A 16,273-nucleotide genomic window follows, 5' to 3' on the forward strand; every position below is an offset into this window, starting at 1 on the left:
GGCGGGAGCGAAGAGGAAAGCGCAGGAGGGAGTGCAGCGGAACCACGAGGCGGAAAGCGGAGGGAGAGAGTATGGCGAATGCGTGAGAAAATCGTAGTGCCGCACGAGAGGTGCTCCACGTCGCCGACCACGCATGCGGCGAGCACGTCCACCGGTACCATGTATGGAAACAAAGCGCTGGAGTGGGCTTCGGACCCACTGGCCATGCGCCACTTGCGCTCCGGGCGAGCCACGCGATCCCGTGTTGATGCTCTCTTTCTGAACAATGAGCGACGCAACCGGTGGAAATACTTCGTCGGCCGCTGCTGCTAAACGAGCTGCTCGAACAGAGAGAGGACTCAGTCGTTCAGAATCAACTGATTTGCCAACGTATATCGCGAATTTCAACCACCTAAACAGCAGCGCTCAAAATTTGCACTATAGGGAGTATCGTAATCGTCGATCTTTTTTCTAGACGGATACCTGTATTTGTAGCGCCACCTGTGCGCATGACGGTCAATTCGGATTTTTCCTTGTTGGTTTTTCATCAGACTATAAATGACTGGCGCTTTCTTCAAATAAACTAGTCCTGTAGGGGTTGTTTTCTTGTCCTCGTCCCCATCGCGCTGCTTCAATAGACCTTCAAAAATAAAGCAACTCATCCAAATCACGTTATTGCTACTATATGAACCAGTTCACCCTGCTGCTGGTCAGTTACCGGTGATTCGAAGCGTCAGCAGCGCCAGCGGTAAACAATCATGCGAGTGCTAAGCAAAAAATTTCTGCAATATTCAGCAGACAAGTACTTTCAGCAAGCCTGCAGTGAATGCCACCGGAAGTGTTTTATCTGTTCGTACTGACAATCACAAGTCGGCTTTTACTCAGCGGAGCAGCGACATCATATAGTGGTACATAGGACGGCATACCCCCTCATGAGCAGCGTCACTCATACTCTTTTTCGAAGGAGGCGTGAGTGTGAGTGCAGGGGAGTGCCGGTGAGAAGGAGTGGACGCGATTATGAACGTCAGTGCAGTGCTAGTTTGCGTGAGTCAACGTAGGAACGTTAGCGAGTACTTATTAGTGTTAGCATACGTGAGTGAATACCTGCTCGTGCGTGTAGACGATACTGTTAACGTGAGTGTCGGTGAATGTGAGTGTTGACGCGAGTCAGTACCTAAATGAGTGTGAATGTATGGGAGTGTGGACGTGAGTTCGTAGCTGTGTGTGTGAGCAGGCGCGAGTGTATGAACGCGAGTGCGTGCGACTGTGAGTGGGCACCAGCATAAACTTCAGTGAGCACCCGTACGTATGAGTTGACCTATGATCGTGAAAGGGAGGGAGTATCAGCGTCCGTGGGTGCGTAGAGGCATGAGTGCCGGTCATTGTAAATGTGGGTCGAGTGCCAGTGAGAGTAAGTTAACGCGTGTGTGAACGTGAGTGAAGGCAGGTGAGAGTGAGTGCATGTGGATGCGAACCTTAGTGACGATTACTGTCGGTCGCGATGAGTGTCTACTTAAGTGCCGACGAGTCTGAGTGGACGTCGTAAATGCAAGTTAGTGCGAGGTAAGTCAACTAACCTTGAAAGCGGCATGCTCAGTGCACACTTTAAATTATTCTCATGGGAAGACTATAGATATATAGATATAGATCTATATAGATCTATAGATATATTTGGGGGCATATACAGAGACAAAGCAGCGAAAATTACATTCGTGGGGAGATTTTTTTTTTGTAGTCATAAGCCATTGATAAAATGTAGCCCAAGGCTGTGATCAATGTTCAATGGGCACATTTTAAGACGAAGATTTAGCTCGGGGCCAACTACAACTTCCCTCTACAAACACGTGCAAAACGCAGCAATGCAACCAATGGTCTAATTTGATGAAATTTATTGCATATTAGAGAAGCAGGTAAGTTCTAGCTACTCTATAGGAAGCGTAATCTTTATTTGGGATTTTAATATTGAAAATTGCTGAAAACAGGTAAGCTTAGATAAAAATAGAAGCACGAAGCTTACAAACCCGTAACACGGCACCAACAACATATATCCCTGATACAAACTGCATACGTTAGAGCATGTGAAGTGGACCAGATTGACATACCCGTTTGCCGCTTACGTACTATTTATTGTTGCATATGTTTGAGAGGGTTGTGCAAAAGTTCTGCTCACGAATTAGTGGTTTATTTCTGAGTGGTGCACATTAAATCGCGTTTGGTTTCTTTAGATGTCTTATAAGGTGTGGTTGAGAGAATTTCGATATCACGATGTATTGTTGAGTTATGGAGTTGTAAAATGAATACATCAGTCTAAAAATTTTTGCAATTTTCAATCTTCTTTATTTAATTTCCAGCATAACTTGAAAATTCACTTGCTGCATACTGTCACTAGATTCGAACATTTTCCTTTAAATGCTGCAAACTTCATGAATATCGGTCCTGCAGTTGCCGAGACAAATGATTTCTCCGTTCCCATGTATTAAGACAGGAACTCTCGAACTGAAGTTTTCTCTTAAATCGTTTTATGGGAAAGCTAAAGGAGATACGAGGATACGAGATGTTGCTGCAAGATCAACGTGATCATGCTGCAGTCTGATGAGTTTTCAAAGTTGTTGCGTTCATTTTTCTCGAAGATCACAAATCTACGTATATCAGGAACTTTCTTTTGTGCATAGTAATTGCGGATTGCGTTACAACAAATGTAAGAACTTGAAGTAGTAATATAGTTGGTGACAGAAGTTTACAAAGTACGGTATTTCAGAAAAATGAGAAAGAACTGAATATTTCAGCAGCCTGGGCATGCCGCCCAAGTTTCTTGGTTTTCAGCATTTAGTAGAATATGGCAATGACATAGTGTTGTACGGCTTTACTGGCTACGGTGGCAAACTTCTCAGAAATTGAGTGTTTTCTCAGACCACGCGGTCGGCAAATTTATGACATACGGAACTTACTATAAACAGTTTCTTACCGTTATTCGAATAAAATTCCACATTGCACCCGTGTTTTGGTGGATATGTTCTAGAGCACTGCACGGGCCGACTTTTTCAGCCTGGGCCCGGCCCAGGCCCGTTTTTACGTTGGGCTGCCCGCCCAAGCCCGACCAAAAGTTTTATGGCGAGACCGGGCCCGGCCCGAGCCCGAAAATACTCTACGTTACCCGGCCGGCCCCGCCCGCCACCCCTTTGCCTTAGGCCAGAGCCCGGCCCGAGCCCGGCTCGAAACCAGCCCGAACCCGGCCCGAGCCCGGAAAAGATTACCGAGCGGCATTAAAAAATAATATAAAGAAGTGAATGAAAGGAATTTATTCTTAAGGCATAAATACATGTCGTATTGACACGTATAGATGTTTATCTTTCACCGGTGGCCGCTTTCCACCGGCTAACAAATGTTAAACGTTATCGCTCGGCGCAGGACGTGCCTGTATCGGAAGTTTCTAGAACGTTATCGATGCTTCTTTCCATTGCCTGTTTTCACCGACGCTTATGTTATCTGATTGCATGACTGACGCGAATTCTCTAGAACTTTCTGGAAGACACGCGGGCATCAGGGATTAATCTAGAACCTTCGATGACTCAGGTATAAAAGCCGACGCGTTTCGCCGCTGATCAGATTTTCGACGATCGCCGACTGTGTTCGCCGTTATCGTTGTGCTTTGAGTGTACCTTGCTTTTGTGGGCACAGGTTCGCCCAATAAACAACCAGTTTCGTTGTACACAGTTTTACGACTGTTTTCTTCAGCGTCACTACTACGTGACATCTGGTGGAGGTGCTTTTGTGTCCATGCAGCGGACACCCCCGCAAAGCCGCGACCCAAGCCCGAAACCGGAGGACGAGACCAACATCGCCAAGGACCAGCGAGCTAGCCGTAGGCAGCAAGGTCTTTTGCCAGAATACGGACTTCTTCCCGAGAAGACCACAGCGATCAAGGCCAAGTCAACGACCTCAATGGCAGCCCCAGCGTCCCCCATCCTGCTGCAGCAACCTCGGGAGCCACCGACCTTCCGTGGATCATCAGCTGAAGACCCTGAAACATGGCTGGAACGTACGAGAGGACCGCGACATTCAACAAATGGAGCGACGATGACAAGCTGCGGCATGTCTATTTTTCGTTGGATGACGCTGCTCGGACATAGTTTGAGAACAGGGAGACCACCCTGGTGACTTGGGACCTATTTCGCGAGAACTTCGGGAGGACCTTCACGAGTGTCGTACGAAAAGAAAGGGCTGAAGTTCTCCTGGAAACCAGAGTTCAATTGCCGAACGAGAGCATCGCGATCTTCACGGAGGAGATGACTCGCCTCTTCCGCCACGCCGACCCCGACATGTCTGAAGAAAAGAAAGTTAGGTTCTTGATACGGGGCGTCAAAGAGCATCTATTCACTGGATTGATGCGCAACCCACCCAAGACTGTGGCAGAATTTGTTTCGGAGGCGACAACCATCGAGAAGACGCTTGAAATGCGAGCCAGACAATACAACCGCCGTGCGCTGACAAACTACGCCGAAGCTCAAGCTCTAGGCGCCGACGACCTGCACGAGACGATCAGAGCTGTTGTACGGGAAGAACTACAGAAATTATTCCCAAGGTCGCAGCCTCAGGTGACTTCAATCGCTGACATAGTTAAAGAAGAGGTTCAGCGATCTCTGGAAGTGCCAGAAGCTCCGGCATCGCCTCAACTACAGCCGCAAGCGATGACCTACGCCGCCGTCGCCCGTCGTCACGGCCCCCCTCCGCGCTCGCGCCAGGGCCCCGTAACGCCGCAGTTCCGTCGTCCACCGCCGCCGCCGCCGCCAGCCGCCCGCCAGCACGCCCGCCCGTCGCCCAGCGCAGCTACCAGCGGAAGACGGACATTTGGCGCGCCCCCGACCACCGCCCGCTCTGCTATCACTGCGGGGAAGTCGGCCATGTCTACCGCCGATGCCCATACCGCGAGATGGGCCTACGAGGGTTCGCCGTCAACGCGCCACGTCCACAGCTTGGCGAGCGACCACGCGACATCGCTGACTACCTCGCCGGAGCCCAGTTCCAACCACGACGACCCTCACGCTCGCCGTCACCAGGACGTAACCTGTCGCCGCAGCGCCGACCATACACTGGCCCAGCGCGGGGCCGGTCCGTGAGCCCCTATCCGGGAAACTAAAGGCAGCAACCGATGGAGGTGCGGTTGCTGTACGACGCAATATCGAAGATCCTCCGCCGCCACCGACGACGACAACTCACGCATCATCACAACGAGGTACCAGCACACAGCCTAGCAAGAGCCTTGACGACAACACTTCGCCGCCGAAAGAAGACCTACCGACGCGACGTAGCAGCAGTGAAGCAAGCCGACGTAGCCGTGATCCGACGCCACGACTTAACCGCAACGCCAGACGACGGTCTACCGACTTAGACGTGGTAATCGATGGTCATAGCGTCACCGCTCTCGTCGACACTGGAGCTGACTATTCCGTCTTCAGTGGCCCGTTCGCCGCCAAGTTGAAGAAGGTGAGGACGGCCTGGCAAGGACCTGATATCCGGACAGCGGGAGGCCACCTAATAACGCCGGCTGGAATCTGCACAGCGCGAGTCACGGTTAACAATCGCACTTACCCTGCGAGCTTCGTAATCATGCAGCACTGTTCCAGGGACGTCATCCTTGGCATGGACTTTCTAAACCAACATGGTGCAGTCATCGATTTAAGGTCCAAGTCAATAACGCTTTCAACGGACAACGCGATACCACCGGATACAGACATCAGTTACCATGCCTTGAATGTGCTAGAAGAACAAGTCACCGTTCCGCCTCGCTCCAGTGTAATGATTTTCGTCGGTGCCGAAGTGCCTGCAGATATGGAGGGCGTCATCGAGGGCGATCATCACTTACTGCTCGATCGTGAAATTTGCGTCGCTAGAGGCATAGCTAAGCTACGTGAAGGGAAAGCAAGAGTGATGCTCACGAACTTCAGCGACGAATACAAGCACATTAACAAAGGCACAACGGTCGCCTACATCGACGAAATAGTACAAGCCGGCAGTGCTTTTGCCTTCACGGATTCTAGTGCACCTGCAACGAAGACTGTAGTACTTGAACCAACTTTCGACGTCAATCAGAACCTTCCTTGGCATAAGAAAGAACAGCTAAAAGCTCTGCTCCTGCAATACAAGGACTGCTTCTCGTCGTCGTCAAAAGTTCGACAAACCCCGGTCGCCAAGCACCGCATCATAACCGACGAATATGTCCGCCCACTCCGTCAGAGCCCGTACCGAGTTTCGGCGCGCGAACGCGAGGCCATAAGGCAACAAGTCGACGAAATGCTACGCGACGACATCGTCCAGCCGTCCAAGAGTCCGTGGGCGTCCCCCGTGGTGTTAGTGAAGAAGAAGGATGGAACCCTACGTTTCTGCGTCGATTATCGTCGCCTCAACAAGATCACGAAGAAGGACGTATACCCTCTCCCACGGATTGACGACGCCTTGGATCGACTCTACAACGCAAAGTATTTTTCGTCGATGGACCTCAAAACCGGCTACTGGCAAATCGAAGTCGACGAGAGAGACCGGGAGAAGACTGCCTTTATAACACCAGACGGACTGTTCGAGTTCAAGGTCATGCCGTTTGGTCTTTGTTCGGCACCTGCGACTTTCCAACGGGTCATGGATACAGTACTGGCAGGCTTGAAGTGGCAGACTTGCCTCGTCTATTTGGACGACGTCGTGGTGTTTGCCTCAAGCTTCGAGGAACACCTCCGGCGCCTTGAAACAGTTCTTCAAGCTATCAAGACCTCCGGACTCACGTTGAAGCCAGAAAAGTGCCGCTTCGCATACGAGGAGCTCTTGTTTTTGGGCCATGTCATCAACAAGTCTGGAGTGTGCCCTGACCCACAGAAAACGGCGGCCATCACTGACTTTCCTCCGCCCGCCGACAAGAAGGCAGTGCGTAGATTTCTTGGCCTGTGCGCCTATTACAGGCGCTTCGTCAAGGACTTTTCACGGATCGCCGAGCCACTGACATACCTCACGAAGGCCGACGTCGAGTTCAAGTGGGAGACGCCGCAAATCGAAGCATTTGAAGAACTGAAGCGACGCCTGCAATCGCCGCCCATTCTTGCGCATTTCGACGAAAACGCCGATACCGAAGTCCACACCGACGCAAGCAGCGTAGGACTCGGCGCCGTGCTTGTGCAGAGGACTGACGGAATAGAAAGGGTTGTAAGTTACGCTAGCCGGTCGCTATCGAAGGCGGAATCAAATTATTCCACAACAGAAAAGGAGTGCCTCGCCATCATCTGGGCTACATCAAAGTTTCGCCCCTACCTCTATGGCAGGCCCTTCAAAGTTGTAAGCGACCACCACGCCTTGTGTTGGCTAGCTAACTTGAAGGATCCTTCAGGTCGCCTCGCACGATGGAGTCTGAGACTTCAAGCATTCGACATCACCGTCGTCTACAAGTCCGGCCGAAAGCATTCTGACGCCGACTGCTTGTCTCGCGCCCCCGTCGAACCGCCGCCACAGGACGACCAGGATGACGACACTTTCTTGGGACCCATCAGTGCCGACGAATTCGCTGAACAACAGCGAGCCGACCCGGAACTAAGGAGCCTTGTAGACTACCTAGAAGGCAAGACCATCACTGTGCCGAAGGTGTTCAGGCGAGGATTGGCGTCGTTTTTCTTGCAAAACGATATTCTCCTAAAGAAGAACTTTTCGCCTCTCCGAGCCAACTACCTCCTCGTGGTGCCCTCAGCGTTGCGTCCAGAGGTTCTGCAAGCTCTCCATGACGACCCAACGGCTGGACATCTCGGTTTTTCCCGCACGCTCGCGAGGATACAAGAAAAATACTACTGGCCTCGCCTCTCTGCCGACGTCGCCCATTACGTAAGGACATGCCGAGACTGTCAGCGACGCAAAACACCGCCGACAAGGCCAGCCGGACTTCTACAGCCGATCGAACCACCTCGCCGACCATTCCAGCAGATCGGGATGGACTTACTTGGGCCTTTTCCGACGTCGACGTCCGGGAATAAATGGATCGTCGTAGCTACGGACTACCTCACCCGCTACGCCGAAACAAAAGCCTTGCCCAAAGGCAGTGCCGCCGAGGTAGCCCGATTCTTCGTTGAGAACATTCTCCTGCGTCACGGTGCTCCAGAAGTCCTCATCACCGACAGAGGCACGGCCTTTACGGCAGAACTAACTCAAGCCATCCTGCGATACAGCCAGACAAGCCATCGCCGGACCACCGCCTACCACCCGCAGACGAATGGCCTCACCGAGCGCCTAAATAAGACCATCGCCGACATGCTGGCAATGTACGTCGACGTCGAACACAAGACGTGGGATGCCATCCTTCCGTACGTGACCTTCGCATACAACACGGCCGTGCAAGAAACGACGCACATGGCGCCGTTCAACCTGGTCTACGGAAGGAACCCGGCAACGACGCTTGACGCCATGCTACCGGACGTCACCGATGAGGAAAATCTAGACGTTGCCACCTATTTGCAGCGTGCCGAAGAAGGTCGACAGCTCGCCCGCCTGCGCATCAAGAACCAGCAGAGGACCGACAGCCGACACTACAATCTTCGACGACGCTACGTCGAGTACCAGCCCGGAGACCGTGTTTGGGTCTGGACTCCGATACGCCGACGAGGACTTAGCGAAAAACTCTTACGTCGCTATTTCGGACCATATAAGATCATCCGACGTATTGGCGCACTGGACTATGAGGTCGTGCCAGACGGCATTTCGCAATCACAGCGGCGCCGCGCACGACCCGAAGTCGTCCATGTGGTGCGTCTTAAGCCTTTCTACGCCCGCTGACGAACTTAGGTACTTTGTTACTTTATTTTTTTTTCTTTATTACGTGTGGTTTTGTTTTCGCTTTCACATTTGTTTGTAGCATCGGGACGATGCTTTTTAAGGGCAGGGTATTGACACGTATAGATGTTTATCTTTCACCGGTGACCGCTTTCCACCGGCTAACAAATGTTAAACGTTATCGCTCGGCGCAGGACGCGCCTGTATCGGAAGTTTCTAGAACGTTATCGATGCTTCTTTCCATTGCCTGTTTTCACCGACGCTTATGTTATCTGATTGCATGACTGACGCGAATTCTCTAGAACTTTCTGGAAGACACGCGGGCATCAGAGATTAATCTAGAACCTTCGATGACTCAGGTATAAAAGCCGACGCGTTTCGCCGCTGATCAGATTTTCGACGATCGCCGACTGTGTTCGCCGTTATCGTTGTGCTTTGAGTGTACCTTGCTTTTGTGGGCACAGGTTCGCCCAATAAACAACCAGTTTCGTTGTACACAGTTTTACGACTGTTTTCTTCAGCGTCACTACTACGTGACAATATACAATTATGAACACCATTTGAGCGGTCTGAACGCAAATACCAGCGCGCGAAGTAGTACGAATGACCCTGCCGAGCAGTATCGCCAGCAGTTTCCAACGGCGCGACCTTGATGCGGCCCAATCCACTTCTATCGCAGCGCCGCCACAGTATTTTTCCACGTCGGGTGCCGCACTGCAAAGCATGCGCCGCCCCAGCCGCTCGTCCCACTCAACCATATTCTAATACACTATAGCCGAAGCGCTGCCATGACCGGTCGTGAGTGCAGCGCATGGATGGGGTAAATGGAGGAAGAAAGCTTCTCGTTCCTCCGTGGTGAAGTGTAATGCACTGCTGCTAGGCTGCCGGTTGAGAACATGCGTACAATCATGGATGGACGCAATGCCTTATTTCAGCCGCGTGACGAATTATCTTATCTTACCAGTCATCGTTTTACCAATTCACCTTTGAAGAATCAGCAAGTCGCGAACGCACTTGCACTGCGCTGAAAGCATTAATTGCATTGATTTAGGTAAGAAATACAAGGGCATCCTTTGGTTTGAGGCGACATCGGTCTTTCTGGACTTTTACATTCTGTTCAAACAGCGCAAAATACGACGGAAGAAGAAAAGGGAAGTACGCCAGAGTAGCGCTGCTAGCTTCCAGCTGCGCCGGGGCAACAGGTTTTTCAGAGTCGAGACGCGCGAGGATAACTCGCTGCACGTTACATGCACACCTCCAGAAAGTCCGAGCTCGGCCCGGGCCCGCATCAAAGTACCCGAGCCCGGCCCGGGCCGCGGTCAAAAAGCACGTGCGGTGCCCGAGCCCGGCCCGAGCCCGTGAAAAAACTGCTCTACCCGGTCCGGCCCGTGGGCCGGGCCGGGCCCAGGCTTTCGGGTAAGCCCGAGCCCGTGCAGTGCTCTAATGTGTTCATTCACTTGAGTTTGAATGAAGCTAGAAAACATCAACAAATATACAGAGTTAATTGCCTTGCACAGCTAATGACTTCAGCACCCAAAATGTTTACTTCTAGGCAAATGCGTCGGGTACGCTGTAGAACCTTCAGATCCAGTGATCGCTTAATTCGAGGACAGATTAGGAATATCGAATGAAGCAGCACATGCGTCGGGGCAGAACGTTTCGATATGCGTGGGTCAGGCCAAGGCTCTCGTAACAGAAGGCGCGGCCCACTGCTCGGGGCACCAGATGGCAGAGGCTCTGAGTTACATGCAAATTTTACCACCTGGAAATCTCGCTCCGCAATCGCTCAACAAATACAACAATAATACAAAGTACGTTTCGAATTCGCGTGCTCTTGGCCCGCCGACGCTAATATGGGTTCTGTTCGCCGCCTCACTCTCTACGTGACGACGCCACTGTGGCTAAACGGTGTCCGGCAGCAAGGTCGCGGATTATATTCCATACCGCGGCGGACGCAGCCGGATGCAACAAACGCCCGCGCACTCTGTTTTACTCACATGGGTGGTGCAAATTAAAACGCAGTCCTCCCCCTCCACTGCGACATCTCTCTCGGAACAGGTACACCATCTACGAGTTTACGTTAAGCTTAATATAGATCAATCTCATAAAAAACATACACTTTAAAAATATTTAAAAAGCTTGACGTCCCGAAACGTCGTTGTTGTTTTTTTTTCTCAATATTGTTGGGGCTTTTGGCGACCGCTCGTTTTTACTGGGAGAGCAATAATATTGACACTCCAGGCGCGCTTCTTCCGTCGCCGTCGCCGTGAGGTTCCGTATTACGTCGAAGCATGATAATATCGCGCCGCGCGCCGCATGCTGTATGTGCGAGTGAAAGCTTGCGATGGTCAACTGACGATCGCGGCGCAATCTCGCGCGCGCAAGGGAGAAAAGCGGGGAGGAAGCGGGCTTTCTTCTGCCGAGCGCGAGGCACCGGCGCGAGGGGAGGGGCGGGGGTGCGTGGGGGGGGGGGGGGGCGCAGTCTTCCCAGTCGGCTGCTGCGTACGGCGCTGCGGCGCCCTATCTTGAAAGCGGTCTGCGATGTGGACAAATTGCGCCGAGTCCTCGTGATCTCGTATGAGCTGTGCTTTCGACGATTAGTTCGCGTTGAAGCGAGCTTCTTCACTCCAGCGTTTTAACAGCGAGTTCCTGCGGTCATCGAGTGAGATTTGTTCATGGTTACCTGTGCGCTCGTGACACCATGCTCGTTAATTTAGTTAGTAAGCCGATGTTTACAAGATTATACGGCCGATGAAACTACTATCCTTACTTCGTATAGCAGTATACTAATTCGCTCCCTTAATCGATGCTTTTCCTTTCAGGCTAAACTGCGACTTTTTTTTAAACTGTGCTTCACGTAGACGCAATAAACCACTTTGACTGTGAACATAGTTGTTGTCTGCATTTAGCGGGCTTTTTGCTTAATTTGGGTACTCGTATCATGGATTTTAGAATTTCTTGGGGTTTCGACTACACCATTTCTTAATTTGTAGTTGGCAACGCTGGTGCGTGTAAATTATCTATGATTCACTCATTTCCGCATACTCGGGCGTGTGCCGAACTTTCAGTTCCTTGATTAACTATCGAAGGTCGGTGTGCAGTCATCAAATAACATCGAGAATAGAAGCATCCTACCGTTGCCAATGGAGCCAACTGATGTAGACACTGTCAGCATAGGCTACCTTGAAGAGCCCCCGTGCTTGCACTGGTCAGTCTGGAAGTTTTGCCTGTATATTCAGTTAGCATCATGAGCAACTATAACATAAATTAACATTGAGAAAACTCTTCTTCTACTAATTTGCTATTGCAATCGATGCTTCGCCTTTCGGGCGTAACTGTGAGTTTTTTCTGACAATGTTTACTCCTCGCCATACGATGTTTCGTCAAACCCTTCACTATTCATATAGGTCACTACCGCAACAGTCAGAATATCAGTCGCTGTTCTTGTTTAGATTTTTTTGCGCAGATATTGTACAAGAGACGACAGGCCGACTCATTATCTGGGCCCATGAAAGGCTGTATATCTTCACTCGTGAGCAAGCACGAACGGGCAAGCAACCCCCATCGAAGGCCGATGAATAAACTTGACGATTTCGCATGCTTTAAAATTTATTTAAGGTTGCCTGTGGCAGATAGTCCAATTCTAGTTAATGACCTGGTCTACTCGAAGAGGCGGACATTACTTGCACAAAAAATTAAAATGCATAATTGACTAATTACAAAAAATCCACTAATTCAGTGTTTACATAATTGCCTGATGGCCCATATTGCAATTTACAAATTGTAGCCGTGGAATTCTCAAGGCGGATCCACTTGGAATTAATTCTTAGGATGACACCAGTTTCGAGATATTAATTCCCGAACTTTGCGGAGAAATGCATTGGCGTGCTTGCATGCTTAAGGGCTTGGGCTTGAATGCTTTGAATCGTACGGAGGTTAGTCTTGCAGGTGTTGGATATTGCAGGCAGGCTGTACCGCAGAAATCCAACGAACAACACCATGTACAGCTGTAACATACCGTGTACGGATACTCCCCAACGTTTTCCTGCAAGGAACCTGAACAGGTGACAGATAGGAGACAGCCGCTTTTTCACGTAATTCACGTGCGGAGTCCAAGACAGGTCTCTGTCAATTACGATTCCCAGGAACTTGTGACTTCTGCTGTATGGTATAAGTTGTCTGTTAATTGATATTCCGTAAGCAGACATTGGCTTCCTGGTGAATGCCACCATACCTTTCCACATGAAATTTCAAGTCCTTGTTGACGAAGGTAGCAAGATGTCATTGTGGCTGCCTTCTGAAGCCGAGCGCGAAGCTGAAGTCGTGTTACACCTGATGCCCAAATGCAGATGTCGTCCGCATAGATGGAAAGTCGTACGGTACTTGGCAGGTTGTCCACTAATCGAATGAGGGTTAGATTGAAAAGCGTTGGGCTAAGCACTCTGCCTTGAGGCACTCCTCGGCTACCGTAATGCTCGGATGTCGGGCCATTCTCAGTGTGCACGTAGAATGATCTTCTCTGTAAGTAGCTGCACACCCACATATATATCTTACCACCAAGTCCTACTGCTTCTAACGCGCCGAGGATGGCTTCATGGGTGACATTATCGTAAGCCCCTTTAACGTCTAGAAACAGAGCAGCGGATAGTCGTTTACAGGCCTTCTGGTGTTGCGCAAATGTTACCAAGTCAACAACGTTGTCTGTTGACGAACGGCCACGCCTGAATCCGGTCATAGCGTCTGGGTAGATTTCATAGTACTCTAAGTACCATTCCAGACGTGTTAAAATCATTCTTTCCATTGTTTTTCCAACGCAACTTGCAAGTGTGATAGGACGGTATGAGGAAATGTCCAAAGGCGACTTGCCAGCTTTGAGAAGTGGAATGAGGCGACTTGACTTCCATTCCTGCGGAACCGTACCCGTCTGCCAGGAGTCGTTGTATAGGAGCAAGAGTGCCTTCCGAGCTTGGTCTCCTAGGTTACACAGGGCACGGTACGTAATGCCGTCAGGTCCTGGCGCTGAAGAACGCCTGCACAAAGCCAGCGCAGCTTCTAGTTCTTCCATAGAAAACGGGCACTCCATGCGAGGATCGCGTGAGAACGGTGGGTGGTCGAGCGTCCCCGTTCCCGCTCCATCGGAATTTGCCTCGCCAGCAATCTTTGTGCAGAAAGATTCAGCGACGTCAATCTCCCTACATTGTAGATGTAGTGCCAGAGATTTAAACGGGTGGCGCTGACCAAAGGTTGTGCGAAGGCCACGAACAGTCCTCCATATAAGCGATAAAGGTTTTCGCGGATCCAGGGACTCGCAAAAGGATACCCATTGTCGGGAAGCCAGCTTGTTCATATGACGCTGTATTTTCTTTTGTGTTCGTCTAGCCAATCTCAAGTCATGAGTGGACTTCGTGCGTCTATATCTTCGTTCCGCACGACGGCGAATTGCTCGAAGTTTCTCGAGTTCGATGTCGAAATTGGTGCGGGCAGAACTCTTTAAAGGCGAATGCGTGGTTGTTTGTATGGCATCCTTTATCGCGCCCTCTAGGTTGCAGGAGGTACCGTCACGACAGCAGTCTTCCATGATTATTTTGTATTTAGGCCAATCGGTGAACTGGACGGCTCTGGGGGAACTGGAGCCAGTCAGACCTTCAATCTTCAAATAAGTTGGGATGTGGTCACTACCTCGTGTTTCTAAATCCGAAAACCAGTGCAATCTTCTCGAAAACGAACGTGAAACGAAGGTAAGGTCCAAGCTGCTACTATACACTAATCCACGCAGATAAGTGGGGCTTCCATCATTTGACAGGCAAAGTTCGCGTTCAGAGGCAAAGGACACCAATGTTCTGCCTCTAGAGTTCACTTTGGAGCTTCCCCATAGGTAATGGTGGGCATTAAAGTCGCCAGTGATCACCCACGGTTGTGGAGTCGATGTCAAAATTTCCTGTAAGCGCTCACAATCCAGGCGACTTGTTGGAGATAAGTAGGCACCAAGAATTGTAAACGTGAGCTTTTTCTTCTTCACTGTCAAGCAAACATATTGATTCACTTCGTCAGCAGGCACTGGGTGATGCACATAATTCAAGTCACGGCGTATAAACACAACAATCTTGCTGCACTCTCCGTGTGTAGAGGACATAAAGCACTCATACCCGGACAGTCTGATGGCAGCTGACAAGTTTGGCTCGCATATCACGATGATGGGGAATTGGTGCGTAAAGACAAACTGTCTAAAGTCGGCCATGCGTGACTTAAGCCCTCTTGCGTTCCACTGAAAGACAGATGCATTCTTGACCTCCTCTTGAAACGACGCCATCTCTCGGGCTGTGGTTTTACCCTAGAGCCGCAAGTACCGGACTCAAGGTGTCCAGCACCTGCAGTGCGCTCTGCGCTGACGGCGTTTTCATGCTGCTCAGTAGAATGCGCATGGCGTCCATAAGTGACTTCAACATCGCTATGACTTGGCGATCCTCAGTTGTCGCATCAGTGGTTTGTGAGGTCATCGAGGGCGGCGCGATTTGATGTGACTTCGAGGCAGGTTGTGCTCGTGGAAGTGCAGGCCACTCTTCAGGAGGACCGAGTGTTGCCCCTTTCTTCGTTGTCGCAGTGTCCGTCTTTGTGGAAGTCGGCGTTGGTATGATAGCCGCTTTGCTGGAAGATGGCGTATCTCTATCGGTAGATGCAACTCTTCGTGATGCTCTTTGGTGGCGATGTCGTCGTCGCCGCCTGAGAGTAGCGGCAGCCTCTCTGTGTGTAGAATGGTCCCGTACCATACGTTTGAGTACCGCTCGCTCGTTCCTCACCCGCGGGCAATCCTTGGATGAGGCCTCATGGCTACCATGGCAGTTAGGGCACTTTAACACAGTTGCGCGGCAGGCTTCTTCCGAATGAGATTCAGCGCACCGTGGGCACACGAGATTGTTCCTACAGACACCTTTTACGTGTCCCATCTTGCAGCATTTGTAGCATTGCAGGGGCTTCGGTACGTAGGGCCGGACTGGATGGCGGACGTGGCCAACTTTGACGTTTGAGGGAAGGCTGTCTCCCTCAAACTCAAGCTTCAGGCAACGTGTGTTGCCAAGTCTTGCGATGTGCGTGATAAGAGTGCCTTCTGGTTGGCTTTATTAATATAGGCAAGTCGTCCGTTGGTATAGAAATATCGACATCATAAATGACGCCGACAGTACTATTGCAGCCTGTAGGAATCATGGATCGCACTTTCACTTTGTCGATCTCCGTTACGTGCCGCAGGCTTTGCAGCGCACTGCGGTGTAGAACGTCTACTGCGAGTACATTCTTCCGCGCGTTTATTCTCACGTCTTTGATCTCATTTGGTGCGATTCCCTCAAGAAACGCAGAAAGGACTTGCCTGTTTAGGAGTCGCAGATTGGATACAGGGTCCACGGGCATGAAGAGCATAGTGTACGGCCAGCGCTGTGGTGTTGTCTTCACGGTGGAGACACTTGCCGATGATGACCTCCGTAGCAGTCTTCTTTTTGTGGTT

Source organism: Dermacentor silvarum, chromosome 3 (genome assembly GCF_013339745.2).
Source record: "Dermacentor silvarum isolate Dsil-2018 chromosome 3, BIME_Dsil_1.4, whole genome shotgun sequence".
NCBI lineage: Eukaryota > Metazoa > Arthropoda > Arachnida > Ixodida > Ixodidae > Dermacentor > Dermacentor silvarum.